Genomic DNA, 23,170 nt, shown 5'->3' on the forward strand with positions numbered 1-23,170 from the left:
CCTCGAGTAAAAATATATACATCAAATTTAAGTGAAAATGCTGCATTAAAACAAGGTCCCTAACCTCCAGTAACTTACAAGGGTGGTATAACAGTATTAATATTTTCTAGAAAAGTTGAATAATATTGTGAAGTCAGTCTTTCTAGGGAATGTGCTGTAATGTCAAGCACAGAAGCAACCTCTTCGGTATCAAAATAAAGCATACTGGGTTGCTACATACAGGATTAGTAACTACAACATTACACCATGTTTAAAATGGGACAACAGCGGGAGACCTTACTCTGAAAAGTACAGAAAAATATGTCAAACAGGAGAGTGCACAAAATGATGGATGGGTTAAAAGTCCAATGGAGACCCACATGTAGTATGACAAAGCAGAGGCACTAGAACTAAAACTGCTATCATAAAAAAAACATTGTAGAGGGATAAAACCCTGCCATGGGCCAACTGATCAGAGTTCAACTAGGGGTTTGGGCATTTGACAGAATGATGGACATGCCTATCCTATGAGGAGAAGTTGGTGCCAGCCATGGGTTGTGACACTGCTTTGGAGGAATGGGGTGAGCTCCTGGCCTGAGGGTATGCATGTAGTCCACCAAGCAACAGATTGGCAGTAGCCTTCAATACACAAGTGTGATAGGAAAGGTGTTGTGGGCTCCCATGGTAATGGAAGTTATGGGTCCCTCCACCAAGTCATGGTGTTAGGTTAAATAATAAAAATGTCCCCATTGCCAAGACACCAACTGGGTCATAAGAGACTAAATGATGGTGCCCTCGACAGCACAGCTTGGTGGATCTGGTAGAGAAACCCACCACCAGGTAATGAATATATTATAGTCTGATTGCGGCAGCTTGAAGATCAGGAGGCACAAGGGGAAAAAAAGATAAAGAACAAAAAAAAAAGTGCTATCATGAAAGGTAAGTATGAAGAATGGATAGCCAAAAAAGTGTTGGTGAGTTTGCAAAATTGTATAAGTGAATGAATGAAGACCATTTCATATGAATTTATACAGTTTCAAACTTTTCTGTTTGAGGTGAAACAATACAGATGAGCATCAAAGTTCATTCAGATTCATTCACTATATCTTATCTATCTCAGGCAGAGTACATTGATAAAGAATCAGAGGGAAGGGGTAAACTAAAAGTGGGAGGCATTAGTTAATCAGAATAGTGGAGTACAGCAACAGCTACAGACAGACATGTACCTTGAGTAAGCAACAGATGATAAAATAAAATAAAATATGCCAAAGAGGTAACAATGTGAAATGTTATAAAATCAAAACTTTCCAGAGTGCAGCTATACAAACTTTAAGACTATAACACACACACACACACACACACACACACACACACACACACACACACACACACACACACACACACACACACACACACACACACACACACACTATTACATGGCTGAAATATGTTGTCTCCTATGTAACTGTTATATAACCATCTGAAATCCAAGTAAAATAATAAAAGTTCTGTATCTACTTCTCAAAACAAATGATAAAATAATATTTTATTTTAAATTAAAGCATACATAATTGCAGTGATCTGATTCACTGCCTTTATTAACAGTCTAACATAAATTAAACATTTACCAACAATGCCCCCTCTTTTATGACAACTATAAAGCACTCTAAGAAAATAAAATTCTATACAAAGATTTTCATAACTTATTTGGGAAAGATTGGAATTTATTGTCTTCATTCTTTACTACAAACTTTCACATTCATTTCTGCAATATGCATTGAATTCATTGATATGTCTTCAATGATATGATTTGGCAAGTCACTGAATGTTCAGACAAGTTCATGTGTTCATAGGTTCATAGAAGATTACTAGGCTAACAGCTTAGCAGCCCTTACAAACCTAGCCAATATAACCTGATTTTCCCAATATATGGCCCCTAGGGGCAAGAGGATGGCATGGATTTGTGCCTATGTATTGAGTATCTTACAAGTTGCCCCTATCCATAAGGAACACAGGCACTACCCTAGGTGTGAATTTGCAATTCAATATCCATTGATCCAAACTGCATTTGAAGAGGGCTAGGGAACGTCTCTGCTTAATGTGAATAAGAAGCCTTTCCAAACAGGGGGCAATGTCACATCTGTCTCTCCAGCATGTTTTCTTTCAGTTGCTGACTGAGTTTAGATCCCTAGATTGGGTGACCTTCATGTTGTTTGGGTTGTAGGTTTGTAGCAGCTCCATCATGGCTGGATTTCTGACTACCTTGTAGGTCAGTCATAGGTTACCCCTTAATGGTCAGTAGGTGACAGAGTAAAGAGATAGGGCTTTCAGTCTATCTATGTAGGACATGGTGTTTACACAATGTATTTTCTTTGTGAGGAACCTCTGAGATCCTTCTGATGTAAGTGCCTAGTGAAGTATTTGTCAAATGGTGCATTGTACTTGATTATCGGGCTAATGAGGGCTGAGTACACTGGGACTACAATTTCCTTGGATCTGGATGACATACCTTTACTTATAAGTTGTGCCACATTGAAGGACTTCCTCACCACTGTGGACACATGTCAGTCAAAGTTCTGGATACAGTCTATCTGGGTATTTAAATCTCTCACCTCTGAGTCTACTCTTAGGGATGTGCTAATGGATGTTGTAATTTGCAGGGGGATTTGATTTCCCAGAGGGTATGATCATGCATTTTTTCATATTTAGTTTTAGGCAATGGTTCTGGCACAAATCATTTCTCTAATGCAGACTCTCCTGAATGCTATCTATATCATTGACAGATTCAGTGATTGCCCCCCAGCTTGCAGGAATCTCCAGAATTTGTCATCCAGAGGCCTTCCACATTAGCCTTGACTTCAGAGTAGTATATTCTGAACAAGAGTGGTCTCAGCACTGAGCTCTGTAACATTAGTAAGTGACCTCTTTCTTGGTCTGGATTCACCCAATTTAACCACGTGTCCTTTCCATCAGCCAACTGTCTATCCATCTGGTGATGTAGTGGATGTAGTGATTTATGTGAAGTTTTGTGGGAAATTAAGTCAAATGTCTTGACTGGGTCAAGGTAGGCAGTATATATTGTTTTACCCTCACCCATGGCCTTAGTGACTTTCAAAAAGAATTCCACCAGATTCAGTACTGGCATGACCTGCCCTTGACAAAGCCAAATTGGGTCAAGTCCAGTATTTGGAAGTTGCCTATGTTCATTATTTATCAGGTCCATGATTATTTTTTCCATGGCCTTACCTATAAAACTTGTCAAACTTATGGGTCTGTAATTTCCTGGGTCAGTAGATGACCCCCCTTTATGCAGAGAGAAATTACTATTGCTGTCCTCCACTCTATTGGGACAAAGCTAGCCCAGAGGCTGTGAATAAATAGAGATCCTGATAGGCCTGATAAGTCCTGATTTAAGCTGTTTAAGAGGCAACCTGGTATATTGTTAGGACCTATTAAAGCCGTTTTTAGCTTTAGAGAATGCAGTGACAGCCTATTCTTCACTGATAATTATCATTGGAGTGGTGGAGTGCATTTCCTGGGGGAGAACTGGGGGTGATGGGGAAGTGAAATTTGAGCTGAATTTGTCATGCTGTATCTTCCAAATGAGTATAGGTGATGCCATCTACAACTAATTCTGCACATTGTTGGGTGTTTCCCTTAAAACTGCAGACATAACTGAAAAATACTTTATGGTTATCCTTAGCTTTGCAGGCTATTTTTACCTCAAAGTCTGCTTTCAGAGACTTGACTAGTTCCATGATTCACTTGTCTAGATTAATGAGGGACTTTTTACTCTGTTGTCCACATTCCTTCTTACTTCTCAACAGGATTTTTTTTCTTTTGTTGTACAACTAGTTGGTCCATCAGCGTGGCTTGTTTTAGGGGTTTGAGCAGGGTTTATTTTGGTCTGGTAGTGCCATTCCTATGTAGTTGTATATATGGTCATACAGAGCTTTTATGTAGACCTCTACATAGGCTTCTGTGTTTTCGTGATTTTGTGGAGCTTGCCCTTAATAGGGGTAATTTACCTTATATAAGTTCTTAAAGTTTTTAGGATTAGGTGGGGGGACTAGTTTTACCTTTATTTCAATGGAGACTGTTTTGTGATCTGATCTTACCAGTGAGGACATCACATTTGGGGGGGGGGGCAGCACTCTCCCATATTTGGGAGTACCAGATCTAGGATATTTGTTCCCCTTGTGGGAGTGAAAACAAGCTGCTCTGGGGTATTTGAATTTACAAAGTTAAGAAATCTTTGAGTCTGCATGTTACTAATCATGTATGCCTCCCAATTAATGGAGGGGCAGTTAAAATCACCTATGAGTATAGTATTAGGCTGGATGGTGAGTGATTCTTGTAACTTCAGGTATGATGTATGGGTTTCCTCATTCATGGTGGAGGATCTGTGGCTAACAAGGATTTCTTAATGGATTTTTCCCATGTTAGTTGGACATGGATTAGCTCAAGCATGTCATATTGTTTGACCACACTTGAGGTGTGCTTATCATTTATGTAGACAAATACGCCTCCCCCCTTTGCTCTTTCATGTTCAGTGGGTGGTTGGAATGTATGAAAGGTGTTATAGCCATGCACCATCTGAGTGCTTTCCATTGCTTTGAACCATGTTTCAGTAACCACACAGATGTCCGCATTCTCCAGGTGAGGACAGCTTCCAAATAGTGCAATTTCTTGTTGAGACTCCTAGTATTGAGCAGTAGCACTTTTACCTTGTCCTGAGTAGCTTTTGTTAAGTTAGAAGGTTTCTCTGTTTGGCAATGCTTAAAAAAGGCACTATGGGGTGGATAATGTTTTGGCCAATATCTGAAAGTCTACAGGTGATATATGAAGACCATCCCTGGCAAAGCAGCTTGGCCTGTCAATCATGTTCTCCCTGGCTGACAAGCATTGGACCCATTCAAAATGACACCAATAGCCAATTGTTAAAGTCAGTCAATCATTTCCTGCTGGTATTGTGGCATCATCTTTGGAGATGGTAGAATGCACCTGGCTGTGGCACATATTCTGAGGCTCAGTCATCTCTCTCTCTCTTCATACAGTCCAAGGAGGTACATCTCAGGCTATTCATGCACACATGGACTACAACCGAGTCATACTGGGACTTAGGAGAAAGTGACCTGAGTGCTTTCGTGATCTGGTGAATCATGTCCCTTGACAGGCAACTAATTGCAACCTTCCCTTTATCCAGCCTGGTAAGAGGAACATCAGTGTGTCTCACAATGGAGTCTCCTATGACCAGAATATTGGACTCTGGAGTGTTTTGCCTTATGGGCTTGGTAGTTGTGACACAATGAGATGTGGCTTTATCTCTTGTGGAGGGAATTGTCTTGTTTATGTGCATATGGAGTTTCTGAGGACTGTCACTGACAGTCCTTTGAGGTTTTGCAAATTACAGGTAAGCCGTCTGCATGTGTAGCTCTATATGTGTGGTCATTTGGAGGTGCGGTGAGTGATCTGAAAAAGGCCCCCCTTTTTAACCACCTTAAAAGGGAAGAGAGGGAAAAAAAAAGGAAAACGGGGGGCCCACCTAAAAAAGGAAAGCCCCTCGGGCCTTTGGGGCCCCCTACCTTTTCCTGAAAAAAAAAAGGATAAAAAATCCGGGGTAACAAGGTTTAAAGGGTTCCTCTCCCCTTGGAAAAAAAAACCCCTCCCCCAAAGAAACACCTGGCAGAACCTCCGAGCTCCACTGGGCCTTCCTAAAAGGCAAGGCGTCAGGGGACTGTCGGTTTCTTCCCTCTAAACTTTGCTTTATCCTTGCGCTTTTTGCGGCGGGCGTTGGAACTCCGACGGCATTTTATAATTACAACGCTTCCAAGCACTAACCTGGCACAGTCTAAGCTTCTCTTAACAGTGGGTTTGTTCGTCTTACCAAAGGCGGCATCCAACAGCGATAGGTACTCAGGCCCTAAACAAGGTATACACAAAAGTATGGTAATCCCTATGAGGTATCTGTTTCCCACAAGAAATACAGTTATTCACTTTTTTTCTGACATCACGGTTAAATACTGAGGCAAGAAAAAAGGCAAAATATTCCCCAGCAGGGCACTTAGCCAACTTTTGGAAGTTGGGTCTGAAACTCTGACTTCAGAAACTTTCAGAACGCCAACCTCACACCGCAAAATTGCTTCTGCATCGGACCATGCGGCAAAAAAGACTGAGGATATGCCGCCGGTCACGCACATTAGTACCCTGTCGTACTCACGTCAGTCTAATCTTAAGTGACCGGCGTCAATGACCCATCTTTAGTGGTATTCGGGCCGACTGGACAGCGGACTACCCAATAGTTAGGACTGCAGCAATGTGGAATGAAGAACATCTAGATCTGAAGTTAAGTCTTTATCACACAGGCATTATACAGTTACCAGTTAGCAATATTTCTCTTATACAAAAATTAAAAATTAAAAAATGCGATGCCTGTTTTTAAAACTAGATCTGAAGTTAAGTCTTTATCACACAGGCATTATACAGTTACCAGTTAGCAATATTTCTCTTATACAAAGATAATATAGTTAAAGCTTTAATTTTGTTTGCCATTAATTAAATAACCCCAGCTGTTGAAGTACAATGTATCCATTACCTTTTGCAGTGTATGTGGAGGAATTTCTTCACATTTTCCAAATACTGGCCCATGATCTCCAATAGTTAGATGTTCAAGTTTTGCTCGGAGAGCCTGCTCCTCTTCAGGGACCATTCGGAAAGTTCCAGTCTAAAAATCAGGAGATAAATACTTTAGTTGCTTTATTAAAATGCCTCGAGTAAAAATATATACATCAAATTTAAGTGAAAATGCTGCATTAAAACAAGGTCCCTAACCTCCAGTAACTTACAAGGGTGGTATAACAGTATTAATATTTTCTAGAAAAGTTGAATAATATTGTGAAGTCAGTCTTTCTAGGGAATGTGCTGTAATGTCAAGCACAGAAGCAACCTCTTCGGTATCAAAATAAAGCATACTGGGTTGCTACATACAGGATTAGTAACTACAACATTACACCATGTTTAAAATGGGACAACAGCGGGAGACCTTACTCTGAAAAGTACAGCAAAATATGTCAAACAGGAGAGTGTACAAAATGATGGATGGGTTAAAAGTCCAATGGAGACCCACATGTAGTATGACAAAGCAGAGGCACTAGAACTAAAACTGCTATCATAAAAAAGACATTGTAGAGGGATAAAACCCTGCCATGGGCCAACTGATCAGAGTTCAACTAGGGGTTTGGGCATTTGACAGAATGATGGACATGCCTGTCCTATGAGGAGAAGTTGGTGCCAGCCATGGGTTGTGACACTGCTTTGGAGGAATGGGGTGAGCTCCTGGCCTGAGGGTATGCATGTAGTCCACCAAGCAACAGATTGGCAGTAGCCTTCAATACACAAGTGTGATAGGAAAGGTGTTGTGGGCTCCCATGGTAATGGAAGTTATGGGTCCCTCCACCAAGTCATGGTGTTAGGTTAAATAATAAAAATGTCCCCATTGCCAAGACACCAACTGGGTCATAAGAGACTAAATGATGGTGCCCTCGACAGCACAGCTTGGTGGATCTGGTAGAGAAACCCACCACCAGGTAATGAATATATTATAGTCTGATTGGCAGCTTGAAGATCCAGGAGGCACAAGGGGAAAAAAAGATAAAGAACAAAAAAAAAAGTGCTATCATGAAAGGTAAGTATGAAGAATGGATAGCCAAAAAAGTGTTGGTGAGTTTGCAAAATTGTATAAGTGAATGAATGAAGACCATTTCATATGAATTTATACAGTTTCAAACTTTTCTGTTTGAGGTGAAACAATACAGATGAGCATCAAAGTTCATTCAGATTCATTCACTATATCTTATCTATCTCAGGCAGAGTACATTGATAAAGAATCAGAGGGAAGGGGTAAACTAAAAGTGGGAGGCATTAGTTAACAATCAGAATAGTGGAGTACAGCAACAGCTACAGACAGACATGTACCTTGAGTAAGCAACAGATGATAAAATAAAATAAAATATGCCAAAGAGGTAACAATGTGAAATGTTATAAAATCAAAACTTTCCAGAGTGCAGCTATACAAACTTTAAGACTATAACACACACACACACACACACACACACACACACACACACACACACACACACACACACACACACACACACTATTACATGGCTGAAATATGTCGTCTCCTATGTAACTGTTATATAACCATCTGAAATCCAAGTAAAATAATAAAAGTTCTGTATCTACTCCTCAAAACAAATGATAAAATAATATTTTATTTTAAATTAAAGCATACATAATTGCAGTGATCTGATTCACTGCCTTTATTAACAGTCTAACATAAATTAAACATTTACCAACAATGCCCCCTCTTTTATGACAACTATAAAGCACTCTAAGAAAATAAAATTCTATACAAAGATTTTCACAACTTATTTGGGAAAGATTGGAATTTATTGTCTTCATTCTTTACTACAAACTTTCACATTCATTTCTGCAATATGCATTGAATTCATTGATATGTCTTCAATGATATGATTTGGCAAGTCACTGAATGTTCAGACAAGTTCATGTGTTCATAGGTTCATAGAAGATTACTAGGCTAACAGCTTAGCAGCCCTTACAAACCTAGCCAATATAACCTGATTTTCCCAATATATGGCCCCTAGGGGCAAGAGGATGGCATGGATTTGTGCCTATGTATTGAGTATCTTACAAGTTGCCCCTATCCATAAGGAACACAGGCACTACCCTAGGTGTGAATTTGCAATTCAATATCCATTGATCCAAACTGCATTTGAAGAGGGCTAGGGAAGGTCTCTGCTTAATGTGAATAAGAAGCCTTTCCAAACAGGGGGCAATGTCACATCTGTCTCTCCAGCATGTTTTCTTTCAGTTGCTGACTGAGTTTAGATCCCTAGATTGGGTGACCTTCATGTTGTTTGGGTTGTAGGTTTGTAGCAGCTCCATCATGGCTGGATTTCTGACTACCTTGTAGGTCAGTCATAGGTTACCCCTTAATGGTCAGTAGGTGACAGAGTAAAGAGATAGGGCTTTCAGTCTATCTATGTAGGACATGGTGTTTACACAATGTATTTTCTTTGTGAGGAACCTCTGAGATCCTTCTGATGTAAGTGCCTAGTGAAGTATTTGTCAAATGGTGCATTGTACTTGATTATCGGGCTAATGAGGGCTGAGTACACTGGGACTACAATTTCCTTGGATCTGGATGACATACCTTTACTTATAAGTTGTGCCACATTGAAGGACTTCCTCACCACTGTGGACACGTGTCAGTCAAAGTTCTGGATACAGTCTATCTGGGTATTTAAATCTCTCACCTCTGAGTCTACTCTTAGGGATGTGCTAATGGATGTTGTAATTTGCAGGGGTATTTGATTTCCCAGAGGGTATGATCATGCATTTTTTCATATTTAGTTTTAGGCAATGGTTCTGGCACAAATCATTTCTCTAATGCAGACTCTCCTGAATGCTATCTATATCATTGACAGATTCAGTGATTGCCCCCCAGCTTGCAGTAATCTCCAGAATTTGTCATCCAGAGGCCTTCCACATTAGCCTTGACTTCAGAGTAGTATATTCTGAACAAGAGTGGTCTCAGCACTGAGCTCTGTAACATTAGTAAGTGACCTCTTTCTTGGTCTGGATTCACCCACTTTAACCACGTGTCCTTTCCATCAGCCAACTGTCTATCCATCTGGTGATGTAGTGGATGTAGTGATTTATGTGAAGTTTTGTGGGGAATTAAGTCAAATGTCTTGACTGGGTCAAGGTAGGCAGTATATATTGTTTTACCCTCACCCATGGCCTTAGTGACTTTCAAAAAGAATTCCACCAGATTCAGTAGGCATGACCTGCCCTTGACAAAGCCAAATTGGGTCAAGTCCAGTATTTGGAAGTTGCCTATGTTCATTATTTATCAGGTCCATGATTATTTTTTCCATGGCCTTACCTATAAAACTTGTCAAACTTATGGGTCTGTAATTTCCTGGGTCAGTAGATGATCCCCCTTTATGCAGAGAGAAATGACTATTGCTGTCCTCCACTCTATTGGGACAAAGCTAGCCCAGAGGCTGTGAATAAATAGAGATCCTGATAGGCCTGATAAGTCCTGATTTAAGCTGTTTAAGAGGCAACCTGGTATATTGTTAGGACCTATTAAAGCCGTTTTTAGCTTTAGAGAATGCAGTGACAGCCTATTCTTCACTGATAATTATCATTGGAGTGGTGGAGTGCATTTCCTGGGGGAGAACTGGGGGTGATGGGGAAGTGAAATTTGAGCTGAATTTGTCATGCTGTATCTTCCAAATGAGTATAGGTGATGCCATCTACAACTAATTCTGCACATTGTTGGGTGTTTCCCTTAAAACTGCAGACATAACTGAAAAATACTTTATGGTTATCCTTAGCTTTGCAGGCTATTTTTACCTCAAAGTCTGCTTTCAGAGACTTGACTAGTTCCATGATTCACTTGTCTAGATTAATGAGGGACTTTTTACTCTGTTGTCCACATTCCTTCTTACTTCTCAACAGGATTTTTTTTCTTTTGTTGTACAACTAGTTGGTCCATCAGCGTGGCTTGTTTTAGGGGTTTGAGCAGGGTTTATTTTGGTCTGGTAGTGCCATTCCTATGTAGTTGTATATATGGTCATACCGAGCTTTTATGTAGACCTCTACACAGGCTTCTGTGTTTTCTTGATTTTGTGGAGCTTGCCCTTAATAGGGGTAATTTACCTTATATAAGTTCTTAAAGTTTTTAGGATTAGGTGGGGGGACTAGTTTTACCTTTATTTAAATGGAGACTGTTTTGTGATCTGATCTTACCAGTGAGGACATCACATTTTGGGGGGGGGGCAGCACTCTCCCATATTTGGGAGTACCAGATCTAGGATATTTGTTCCCCTTGTGGGAGTGAAAACAAGCTGCTCTGGGGTATTTGAATTTACAAAGTTAAGAAATCTTTGGGTCTGCATGTTACTAATCATGTATGCCTCCCAATTAATGGAGGGGCAGTTAAAATCACCTATGAGTATAGTATTAGGCTGGATGGTGAGTAATTCTTGTAACTTCAGGTATGATGTATGAGTTTCCTCATTCATGGTGGAGGATCTGTAGCTAGCAAGGATTTCTTAATGGATTTTTCCCATGTTAGTTGGACATGGATTAGCTCAAGCATGTCATATTGTTTGACCACACTTGAGGTGTGCTTATCATTTATGTAGACAAATACGCCTCCCCCATTTGCTCTTTCATGTTCAGTGGGTGGTTGGAATGTATGAAAGGTGTTATAGCCATGCACCATCTGAGTGCTTTCCATTGCTTTGAACCATGTTTCAGTAACCACACAGATGTCCGCATTCTCCAGGTGAGGACAGCTTCCAAATAGTGCAAATTCTTGTTGAGACTCCTAGTATTGAGCAGTAGCACTTTTACCTTGTCCTGAGTAGCTTTTGTTAAGTTAGAAGGTTTCTCTGTTTGGCAATGCTTAAAAAAGGCACTATGGGGTGGATAATGTTTTGGCCAATATCTGAAAGTCTACAGGTGACATATGATGACCATCCCTGGCAAAGCAGCTTGGCCTGTCAATCATGTTCTCCCTGGCTGACAAGCATTGGACCCATTCAGAATGACACCAATAGCCAATTGTTAAAGTCAGTCAATCATTTCCTGCTGGTATTGTGGCATCATCTTTGGAGATGGTAGAATGCACCTGGCTGTGGCACATATTCTGAGGCTCAGTCATCTCTCTCTCTCTCTTCATACAGTCCAAGGAGGTACATCTCAGGCTATTCATGCACACATGGACTACAACCGAGTCATACTGGGACTTAGGAGAAAGTGACCTGAGTGCTTTCTTGATCTGATGAATCATGTCCCTTGACAGGCAACTAATTGCAACCTTCCCTTTATCCAGCCTGGTAAGAGGAACATCAGTGTGTCTCACAATGGAGTCTCCTATGACCAGAATATTGGACTCTGGAGTGTTTTGCCTTATGGGCTTGGTAGTTGTGACACAATGAGATGTGGCTTTATCTCTTGTGGAGGGAATTGTCTTGTTTATGTGCATATGGAGTTTCTGAGGACTGTCACTGACAGTCCTTTGAGGTTTTGGTAAATTACAGGTAAGCACGTCTGCATGTGTAGCTCTATATGTGTGGTCATTTGGAGGTGCGGTGAGTGATCTGTGTGAGTCACAGACAACCTGTTTGTGGCTTTTTGTGTCTGTATGTGAGAGTCTAGCCTCCAGTGTCAATGTGTAACTAATCTCCACATACTGTATTTGTCTGTTTGAGAATTAAGTGACTGCCAGTGTATGTAAAGCAATTGTTACATTTCCTCAGGATGCTAATGTCCACCAAGGTGGATACAGAGATAGCAGGAAAGTGCGCATCCATGGTTGCAGGTCCTAATGTGTACTTGAAAGGATAGCAGTGGTGGGTGTTTGTAACTGGATGAGAGAAGGTTGCTTACTTGGTGTAATCTGCAGCTAACCTAACCAGCGATGCTGCCCAGCACCAAACCAGATTGTTGCTGTGCTGCAATAGGCTTGGGAGCTATAATAAGGTAGTTGCCCCATGAGTAACGCAGGACTGAGGTAAAGTTCTAAGGTGGTTGTTATAGGGAAATTTAAACTTCTGATGATTGCATGCATACAAGGCACCAATAAAGAGCAGCTTTTATACGATCAGAAAAAAGCAAGTTTTACACTAGCTATGCCCTAAGGCAATTGGGTAAGCACACAATGAGCTTTCCACCAGCAATTCCCAACTCAGATAGAAGAACTCAGCCCTCAACTTCCACAAGAGAACAGAGTTTGACCGTCTTAATGTAAAATGACTGGCTTGGAGCCCAAATGTTAATAATCTCAATCAGATGCCTAATACTAACTAAGAAACACTAGATACAATGTATTTCACTGCAGAACAGTAGCCCTTACCTCAGTTTGAAAATGCAACTTTAAACTTTAAAGAAGTACAAAAAAAAAAATAAATAGAACAGTAAACTTTCACAATATAGTGAAAATAAGCAATGTTTTTAGATGCTTGCATCTGTACAGAGCACTGGCACTACAAGCAGCTCCGTGCAAATGTGCCAAATTTATACCAGCACTGGAAATACAGAAAACTGACTACTGAGCCCTCTGGCCAATAAAATAACTACACTTACAGCCCATTTGTGTGCTTCCCAATTCAGACAGACCAGGTAAACATGTACTGCCACTAGATGAATAACCCCAGTCCTCCTAATGTAAAAGCGCAATAAAAGAGTGTCCGGAATGAAATCCACAAACAAACTTAAACTTAAGGAAAGGCAAATAGTAAAAAGAAGTTATGTCTTACCATAACGTTCCATCTGTACTATTGATCCTCGTTCAGTCATTACGTATGGGTATCAGTTCCAAGCTCGGAACCGAGCTGGCCATTTTCCAAGCTCATGTCAGCTTCAAACTCTCGAGCTAAACTCTTACCCAAAATTTCCCTCTCCCTGTTACCTCAGATTGAGTTTGCAACTTAAAGAAGGTAGAGGCTACCTCTGGTCAAATAACCTAAGAGAACTGGATGGTGAGATCCACTAGAAACCACAGGAGGGGGAAGGAGGGAGGGTCGTAATGACTGAACGAGGATCAACAATACAGATGGAAGGTTATGGTAAGACATAACTTCTTTATCTGATATTGTTAATCTTCGTTCATTCCTTACGTATGGGACAGAGTCCCCAGCTACCTCTGTTCCTGGGAGGCTCTCATGGAAGGACATTCCTGAGCACCATAGAACCGAAAGATGCTCTTCCCCTGGAAGCCAAATCCAATTTGTAATGATTGATGAAGGTATGAGGCATAGCCCAAGTTGCAGCTGCACAGATGTCATGTAAAGAAGCTCTGGCATGGAAGGCAGCAGAAGTTGCCACCGACCTTGTTGAATGAGCTTTCATGGTAGTAGGCAATGAAATGTTACGTTGTGTGTAAATAAAGGTCACACAGTCCTTCAACCATCTAGCTAATGTGACCTTAGCAACAGCCGATCCTAATCTAGGTCTAGAAAAGGCCAAAAATAACTGGTCAGACTTACAAAAGGGTTTAGTCCTGTTTAGATAAAAACGGATTTGCCTGTGAATATTAAGGGTATGTAGGCAATACTCTCCTCTGTTTGGATTGTTGGGAAAGAAAACTGGCAATTCCATGGCTTGATTAATGGACATTTCAGAGATCACTTTAGGCAGAAATGACGGGTTAGTTCTCAGAGAAACTCTATCTCTATGAAAAATCAAGTATGGGGTCTTGATACATAAAGCTTGAAGTTCAGAAATACATCTGGCAGAAGTAATAGCGACCAAAAACAAGATTTTCCATTACAAATACTTGAGGTCGCAAGAAGAGGCTGGTTCAAAAGGTGCCACTGTCAGAGCTTGTAGAACTAATGATAAATCCCATGGTTGAACAGGTTCTCTAAAAGGTGGCTTCAGATGATTCACACCTTTTATGAAGGTCTTGCACAATTTATGGGGTGTAAGAGAGGAATCTTGGACACCCTCATGAAAATTAGAAATTGCAGCCAAATGAACTCTAATGGTAGAGGCCGACAGACCTGACTGAAACAGGTCGGCCAGATAGTCTAGTATTATCGACACTGATGCTGAAAAGGGGTCTACTTGTTTATCTTTCAGCCAACAGGTAAATATTTTCCACATCCTCAGATAAGTAATTCTAGTGGAGGACTTATGAGAAGCAATGAGAATATCATGTACTGGTAAAGAAAGATCATTCTGCCTGGCAATCAAGGGAATTGGAGTAGCCAAGCCATTAGCTTCAGGCTGTTCAGGCTGGGATGAATCAGGTTCTGTAGGTGTGAGATCAACTCTGGGATTGTATGGAGGATCCATGGTTGATCTAGTAGGTAAGGCCAAAGGAACGGGAACCAAATCTGTCATGGCCAATATGATGCTATGAGGATTACCTTGCTCTTCAACCGCCGGGCTTTCTTCAGAAACTGGTGAATGAGAGAAAAGGACGGAAATGCATAGAGAAGACCTGAGGGCCAATCGTGGACTAGAGCATCCCTGGGTGACTGTCCCGGAGGGGGAATCAGGGCAAAGTAGTTGCTGCATTTGTAGTTGGCCGAGGATGCAAAGAGGTTGCAGCAAGGACGGCCCCAGCGGTGGAAGATCTCTGCCACTATCAAGGGATTCAGGGACCACTCGTGAGGTTGCAGAATGCACCTGCTGAGTCTGTCTGCTATCACGTTGGAACTCCCGGGAATGTGCGTTGCTAGAAGAAAATGGTTGGTAGCCATCACCCATTGCCATACCCTCATGGCCTCTCAACAAAGAGGGTAAGATTTGGTTCCACCTTGCTTGTTAATGTACCAGACTACCGCCATGTTGCCTGATTGAATCGCAATTGTCCCAGATGGCAGCAGGGGATGGAATGCTTGCAACGCCAGAAGCACCGCCCTCAGCTCTCGAACATTTATATGCAGATGGGCCTCTGGTTGGGACCAAGTGCCTTGGACTGTCTGTCCCTGACATAGCCCCCCCCCCCACCCCATCAGGGAGACGCCCGTGGTCACTGTGGCCTTGGGTTGCTGGGGGAAAAAGGGCGAAAGCATTGAGAGAATAGCTTCAACAGTATCAGGGACCTTCCAAGCATGCTGCACGATGAACTTGACAAGTTTGTTGGCATGACAAACAAGGGTTTTATAGGGAATTCCCCTCCCATACACTCCTACTCCCAGAGCTACTTAATAATTATCCTAATTGGGAAATTACAGCACTTCAAACTAAAGGATTTTTTTTTTCTGGAGAACAATGTTCTCTCTTGATCTCCAAGGAAATGTACTCTTTGAGTTAGCACAAAAGGTTAACTCTGGTGTTTTTAACAATAGCACCCGTATCAGGGTAGAGGGAAGAATACTCCCCTGCAAAACATGTTCTACTGCTATTTCATTTGGAGTTCTTATATGCAATTTGTTGAGATATCACAAACAGTTTAGTTTATTTCATATTATTCAGTTTTGAATAGTTTTGAAGTTTTTTATACTATCATTAACAAAGTACTGAATTTGTAAGCAAACTAATTAAGAGCCAGCCTTTCAATATGTAACTGATAATCACACTGAATGACCTAAAAGAGGACATGTAGTACTGCAAATCATTTCTGAACTACAGCTTAGGTGTATGACCCAGGCTATGCCTGCAAATAGTCTGCTGTGATCAGTGTACTACTCTGGTAAACATACTAAATAAATAATGAGGTGCTATCTATCTTCAACAAAGAATGCAAGCATTGCATTTCAACTAATTTCTGGAAAATTATGACCAACATTCTCAGGATTTCAGACAGTCAGTTCACATTTGTTTAAACTTGATCTTGTATAGATTTTCCAGAAATAGGTACTTCATAATCATAACTACCATCCAAAAAGTCCTGTTTTTTTTTCTAGTTTTACTAGACATATTTTACTGAACAGTATACTTAGCTGCATGGAAGGAAGCAATTTTATTTACAGAATACTTCAATATTTGGATTAAAAAGATGCACATCATAATCTTGAACAAGACCACAGAAACAGTTTGCATCGTTTCAGCTGACTTACAGTTTCCTTCTCAAGACAGTGTTACATGTAGCACAATTGCTCATGTATAGCTTCTTGAGGTAGTAGTTGCTCATGTTATGTTGCTTGTTTTACAGTTTGAACTTGAACTCACACCTTTCAAGGCATCCCCTACTGTTATATGGAATATGATTAGACTTTTTATCTATTTATGATAAAAGTTATGTCATTGCCTGCAATGAATAGGGTTTCTCTGAGGTGCAGTGATATTAGAATGAGAGTAATAAAGTTTGGGGGGGGTGGGTGAAGGATTTGCCCTCCGCTATTAGGCATGCACTTCTTTACTGATGTGTTCTTAGACTTTGACCAGGGCCTTTGCATCCAAAAGCTTCTGAGTGAACAGTTCATTTCAGTTCCACTTCAAGGACATCTTGATGTAGTCTCTTCTTCCCGTCTTTGTCTGACTACTTGATATATTGTGCTGGGAGGGGAGTGGTCCTGCACTTAGTTCTGTTTGTGCTCCATGGGCAACCTGTGTCATGGGTGAAAAAGGATCCTGGACCAGCCCACTTATCTGGCAAAAAAATCATTAAAAAATAAATACAGTTAAAAATAACATGCAAATAAAGGGACATGGTAACAGAAAGTGTCATTGCACATTTATATTTGTTTTATGTGCATCATGGAAGTATGAGAGAGAGATAAAGTTCTAAAGCCTTGCCAAGTTCTTTGCTGCTTCAGTAGCAGGAAGATAGTGCAGCAGCTATATGGAAGATGTAGGTTTGAGTCCTAGTTAAAGCACATAATTCTTCAGTGTTTGCTTTTTGACTATGACCATAGCTTTTGCTTCTAAAAGTATATAATTAATATAGCATTTTATCTGAGTTCTGGTTCCTGGAGCATGTTGATGCACTGTCTCCTTTCCCCTTTTGTCTGCTTACTTGATGTCTTATGTTGTGGGGAGGAAGGCACTCTTGCATTCTTATGCATATGCTCCATAATGAACCTGGGTGATGGGTAAAAAGAGGTCAGAGGAACAGTCCACTTGCCAGCTAGGGAAAATACAATACTGAAAAGACAACTGTAGCTAAAACACAAGGTAAATAAATATGTAGTTGCACTTAGGGGCAGTGCAGTGCTGCAGTGGTTAGTGCTGTTGCCTCACAGCAAGAGGTTCTCCAGTTTGATTCTCAACTGGGGCACCTCCTGTGTGGAGTCTACATGTCCTCCCTGCATTCGTGTGGGTTTCCTCCAGGGGATCCGGTTTCCTCCCACACTTCAAAGACATGCTGCATGTGAACTGGATGCTCTAAATTGGCCCTAGGTGTGAGTGCGTGGTATGCCTTCGAAGGAGGGTCAGGTGCCATGCTAGCAACTTGATCCCATAAACTATTACTGCTACAGAAACAACGAGTTCCCAGAGGGGCACTCATTGGCTGATGTGCCATATGGTGCAAAACGGTGACAACAGAGAGAGTTGCATTTAGAGGCATAGCTAGGATGGAATAAGTAGGGCTGCTGCCCTGCATACAAAGTCTTAGGGGACTAAGTCGGCAGATGCCAGTGGTAAAGAAGTGGAATCCTGATATTCAGAAATGAATGCCAATACTGAAATGCTGAGCAATTTGTGAGTGGTACTACAACTGTTGCAAGTCACAAACAGCTTGCTACAGCTTCAGACAGAAGAGCTTATTTTTTCTTTTTGCTCCCCAATTTAGAGTTGAGGGGGTACTAGATCAGAGAACTACACCGGGTACCTAACCTAACCTAACTATGGTACTGGTTGCACTTCCTCTGTTCTCTTTTTTTTTTTTTTTTTTTTTGTAGGTGTCACATGTCTTTTAGGGAGAAATGCTGCAAAAAAATCTTGGTCATTTCTCAACTACTTTAGCAGCTCAGTAGTAGAACAAAACTGGTGATCTGGTGGATCTGGCTTTGAGATGCAGTACACCTGACTTTCACTACGATCTTTGTCCCCAAATGTGTCTAAATAACACCAGAGGTATGTGAGCTCTGATTTAGGGAACATGTTGATGCAGTATTTCCTTTCCCCTCTATGTCTGTTTGCTGATGACATAATCATTTTAACTGTTTATTATATACAGGAAATTAAAAAAAAAAAGTCTGGTATTTTTCATCTGAGCAAGAACACCATGGTCTTAGTAGAACAAATAATGGAAACTGAATATCTGAAGCAGTTATACATAACCATTAAAACAGCTTTACTGTGTACATTAACACAGTCGATAATGGTATATTTTGACTCTAGGAATAGGAAGCAATAAACCTGCTTTGGCAATTGCTATTGAAATGTTTTATGAGTGAGGCTTCAAACACTCTGTTTCTGCTTATAAGAGAAACATCGAAGTATTTAATGTACATGAGCATGTGTTTTATAGTAATGCAAATTGTAAAAATGCAGAGTGAGTGGACATTGTTGTTTCTTTTTCACTATATGCTCTATTTTTCCTTAAAAAAGTTCCATAATCTCAAATTAAAAAAAAATATATATATATATATATTTACTTACAGTCATTGCCATCGTCCCTCTGGAGGTCTTATAATGGTCACTGCTTGAAAGCTGCAAATAAAAAAGAATGTTATATGGATGAGTAAAGATGCTGAAATATGCTGCCAGATGTTCTGCACAAACTTCTTTGTCATCTGATATGACCTAGAGCAGGTGCCTTGATCTCCTACCATCTAATTTTGAGAGTGAATTCCAGCATTTGGGTGCTAACAGTCATTAGTATTTAATTTCCCAAGTAAGTAACGGAGTGTTAATACTATTTTCCTTCCTAGAACTGAATAGCATTTAACTATTACATAACCTTACATGACTAAGATGTGTATAGCTTGCTTCACATTCCTTTTTCATTAAATGTTTGGGTAACTCACCTGACCTCGACAAATGCTTGACAACCATGTCAGAAATGAAAGAAAATATAAATAATGTAACTTGTGTAATATAAATGTATTTATTCCGTATTAACCAATAAGTTTGCAACAAGCACATCTACCTCCCTCCAAAGGTAACCCAGGTGAACTTCATGGTTATGCAGCTCTCTGTATGTGTCAGACTTGCTAATGGATGATTACAAATGTCATGGCTAATGATGTAATCAAATGCTAGGCAGCCAATATGTACGTGTGTGTGTGTGTGTTTGCATGTTTCTGTGTACGATAGGTGGGTATCCAAGCTGTCTTGTGAGGTGGAAGTGTTACAGAAAGGGTTTTTTAAGGTAAGAAGCACAGTTAGGGTTGGCCTGCATTACTAAACTGGGCAGGAGGCTTTGTAAAACCTACCTACCCACCTAAGTAATGTGTGTTACCTCTAACCCTGTCCCTGCCTCTAATTGCACACCTTACCTTAAAAAACCTTCTCCATAACACTACCATTATTTAGACAAAATGGAGCTGAATTTTGGTAGGGCTATGTTTAGTATGCCAGAAAAGGAAGTTAGTTTCCCTTTTCACTATACTAGGTTTCGGTAATATGTGTTGTCGAATGTCTGCTATGATTTTGTCACTGTTTTGTGTGTCGATTGTTGAACATTTTGATCATTCATGATATTTTATATATATATATATATATATATATATATATATATATATATATACTCTGAAAATGTATTTAAAAGAAGATGGCAAGTATCTAAACAATACTACAAACAACTATCAATAAATACATAACAAGAAACCGTGTGAGAAAAGTGTTAAAGCACCTGAGTGTATTAAATGAGCACATTTATATAACCAGCTAATTACAGAAGCATGAAAGACAAAAGTAATAAAAGTAGAGAGAAGCATTAACAAAAATAAAAAAAAAGTTGGAGCGAATAGGAAGTGGGAAGAGCAGGAGAGAATAATGCATGTAATTAGAAAGGAATAACATAAGATGCATATATAAGATGTAGAAAAGCTAGTTGAACAGAGCATAAATGGTAAAATAATCTCATCCTGTCAGATACATTATATATTATTATTTATTTATTCCAGTTTGGTGACCAGGGAGGTCCACTGGGCTCAAGAGCCCATTTTCAGTGGAGGCCCAGGGAGAAAAGCTCCACAGTACAAAGTTACATTACACGGAGAATTACAAGAAAAATATTTGCATTGCAATCAACAGGTAGTATAACAATCAACAGGTAGTATAACAACTAACAGGTAGTATAACAACCAACAGGTAGTATAACAGTCAGCAGGTAGTATAACAATCAGCAGGTAGTATAACAATCAGCAGGTAGTATAACAATCAACAGGTAGTATAACAATCAACAGGGAGTATAACAACCAACAGGTAGTATAACAATCAGCAGGTAGTATAACAATCAGCAGGGAGTATAACAATCAACAGGTAGTATTACAGTCAAAACAGGTATCATTCAGTAAAAACAGCAAAACTACTAAAAATTTTTCAAGAGAAAGACAGGCATACAGCATAATGGCTGGATGTTACTGTTTAGTTACATTTATAATCTAAGTATATGACAAAAATTAGGAAGGTATGAAGGTTAGCCAGGAGAGAAGGAGGAGCAGAGCTTGGGAGGTATGAGTTGAAGAGTGCAGTTACATTTCCTGTGAAGAAACAGGTAAGAATGAAGTTGTTTTTGAAGGTGTGTGGTTTGTCACAGGTCCTAAAAGCATGCTGTAGCATATTAACTCATCATCTTTGCTGAATTAACTTAGTTACTGGAAGAATACATGATCTGAAATCTTAACTAGCACATTACATACATATGACATTGTTACTAGCCCCTGTCAATATCCACATTTGCACAGAGGATGAAGGTAAGCCTCATTCCACAGGGAAGACACTTAGGCAATGGGGAAAGAGAAAACTGCCACCACTATGAGTTTAGAAAGAAAAAGGTCAGAGCTTTCAAACCTAAACATTTTATTTTTGAAAGTAAAGCTCCTGCCTACATATACATTGGTCTTGCTTAAACTAAGTGTTTTTATTTTTTGTTGTTGCTGTTTTTGTGATAAGACATGTGCTAAAGCATTTGTTGAAGATGAGATGGGGTAGTGGGTGTTTGAACTGCTTTTTTAATCTGTGTTTGAAATGCAAGTTTACCTGCCACCTTACCAGGGTTTCTTGGAGAGGGGATAAAGTAGGAATCTTGCATGAATATAAGAAGTTATTTATATTGCTACATGAATTTTTGTGGGTCTCACTGCACTATCTTGCCTGTTTGCAAAGTAATTTTTCTGATTTCTTTGGCTAAGTTTTTACAGATGTTTTTAAGCTGACAGTCATGTCTTAAAGATCTAGACTATCTAGGACATCCTGAGTACGGTCTAAAAAGTCTCTGACTGCTTGTCCAATGATGATTTTGATCTAAGAACTTCCCGTGAATGCCACGGATCAATAAGGTAATAGTCTTACTGTTAAGCTTTTTAGGGATCTAACCCTTAGATATCTAACTCTTGCAGGTACTTAAGTCTGAATCTAAATGATAGACCTGGTATGGTGGTAACTTACAGCTTCAACTAAAATGCCTACACAAAGAAGGCTGGAAAGGTGATAGGATAAAGTTCAGTCAAGAATCTTAATTTCAGTTAACTTTCTGTTTTTCTGCATATAATGAAATATCATTTAACATTTCACATGGATTTTAGACTTTGAACAAATCCGATCTACATTTCAAATTTAGATGATACAATTATTTATTGTATTATTTTATACCAGTCTTAAACTTTTGCCATATCCTGTCTGCATTTCATATTTAGATGATACTAATATTTATTGTAATATTTTATACCTGTCTTAAACTTTGAATTAAATGCTGTCTGCATTTCATATTTTGGTTGATATCAGCATTTATTGTAATAGCTTGTAGCCATTTATCATACCTTCTGTGTCACAATAAATATTACATGATGAAGAAAACAAAAGACTTTAAAAAGGACTATATTATGTTGAGCATACCACTGAATTATCACAAGAAGACTTGCAGATTAATAAAGCACCACGTGTAATGCTTTACTAAACCTGGAAGATAGTAATATTATTTTTTGTAAAATAATACATGTAATATGACGATTTGGTACAAATTTAAATAGGATTATTTCCCTTGCTTAGAGAAGGCAACGTTATACATCTTTCCTGACTGTTAAGCACGCTTCTTGTACTCAGCAGTGAACTATATAGCATTAAGGTTAAGCCTTTTCAATCACCTCACTACAGTGAAACAGAGTACAAAAGATTAGTCCAGAAAAAAATATTTTAACTAGCAGATCTATGAGACTCTCTCCTCACCTTGGTAAAGTTTCAAGTAGTTTATTCAGTTAAGTAGGTAGATGGATGAGTGTTCTTGTCCTAATACATTACATTCAACAGGTCAATTATTTAAAGGCAGATAAAGACAATGGTGGGAGGGCCCAGGAGAGCTGATTAGAGGAAAATCTGGGAGATGGAAAAACAAGAAGCCAGTCCCAAAGCTTAGAGGTCAGTTCTTTATTTGAATATTCCTGAAAGACCCCTGAGGGTTTACTAGCTCAGCAGCCTGTGGAACCCATACCTTTCAGCTATCCAAATTTTCACAGAATGTTTAGATTTGTGCCTCATATTTTTGGTCTGTTCCTGATAAAATTTATGATTTTGTGGATATATGAGCCCT

At 39.7% G+C, this 23,170-nt stretch overlaps 2 long non-coding RNA genes across 2 annotated transcripts in view; one reads left to right on the plus strand and one right to left on the minus strand.

Annotated features, from left to right (window-relative positions):
• Positions 1–6,576: 6,576 nt before the first annotated feature.
• Positions 6,577–23,170, minus strand: part of LOC122805869 — a 109,128-nt gene continuing 92,534 nt past the window's right edge. Inside the window, exons 2-3 of the long non-coding RNA XR_006365478.1 lie at positions 19,078–19,128; positions 6,577–6,703 (exon numbers count right to left, since the gene is read on the minus strand). This is a non-coding gene — a long non-coding RNA (uncharacterized LOC122805869). The remainder of the gene's footprint in view (positions 6,704–19,077; positions 19,129–23,170) is intronic.
• Positions 19,138–23,170, plus strand: part of LOC122805870 — a 29,595-nt gene continuing 25,562 nt past the window's right edge. The window contains exon 1 of the long non-coding RNA XR_006365479.1: positions 19,138–19,312. This is a non-coding gene — a long non-coding RNA (uncharacterized LOC122805870). The remainder of the gene's footprint in view (positions 19,313–23,170) is intronic.

The sequence above is a fragment of the Protopterus annectens genome, chromosome 7.part0 (genome assembly GCF_019279795.1).
Source record: "Protopterus annectens isolate FY-2018-M chromosome 7.part0, PAN1.0, whole genome shotgun sequence".
NCBI lineage: Eukaryota > Metazoa > Chordata > Ceratodontiformes > Protopteridae > Protopterus > Protopterus annectens.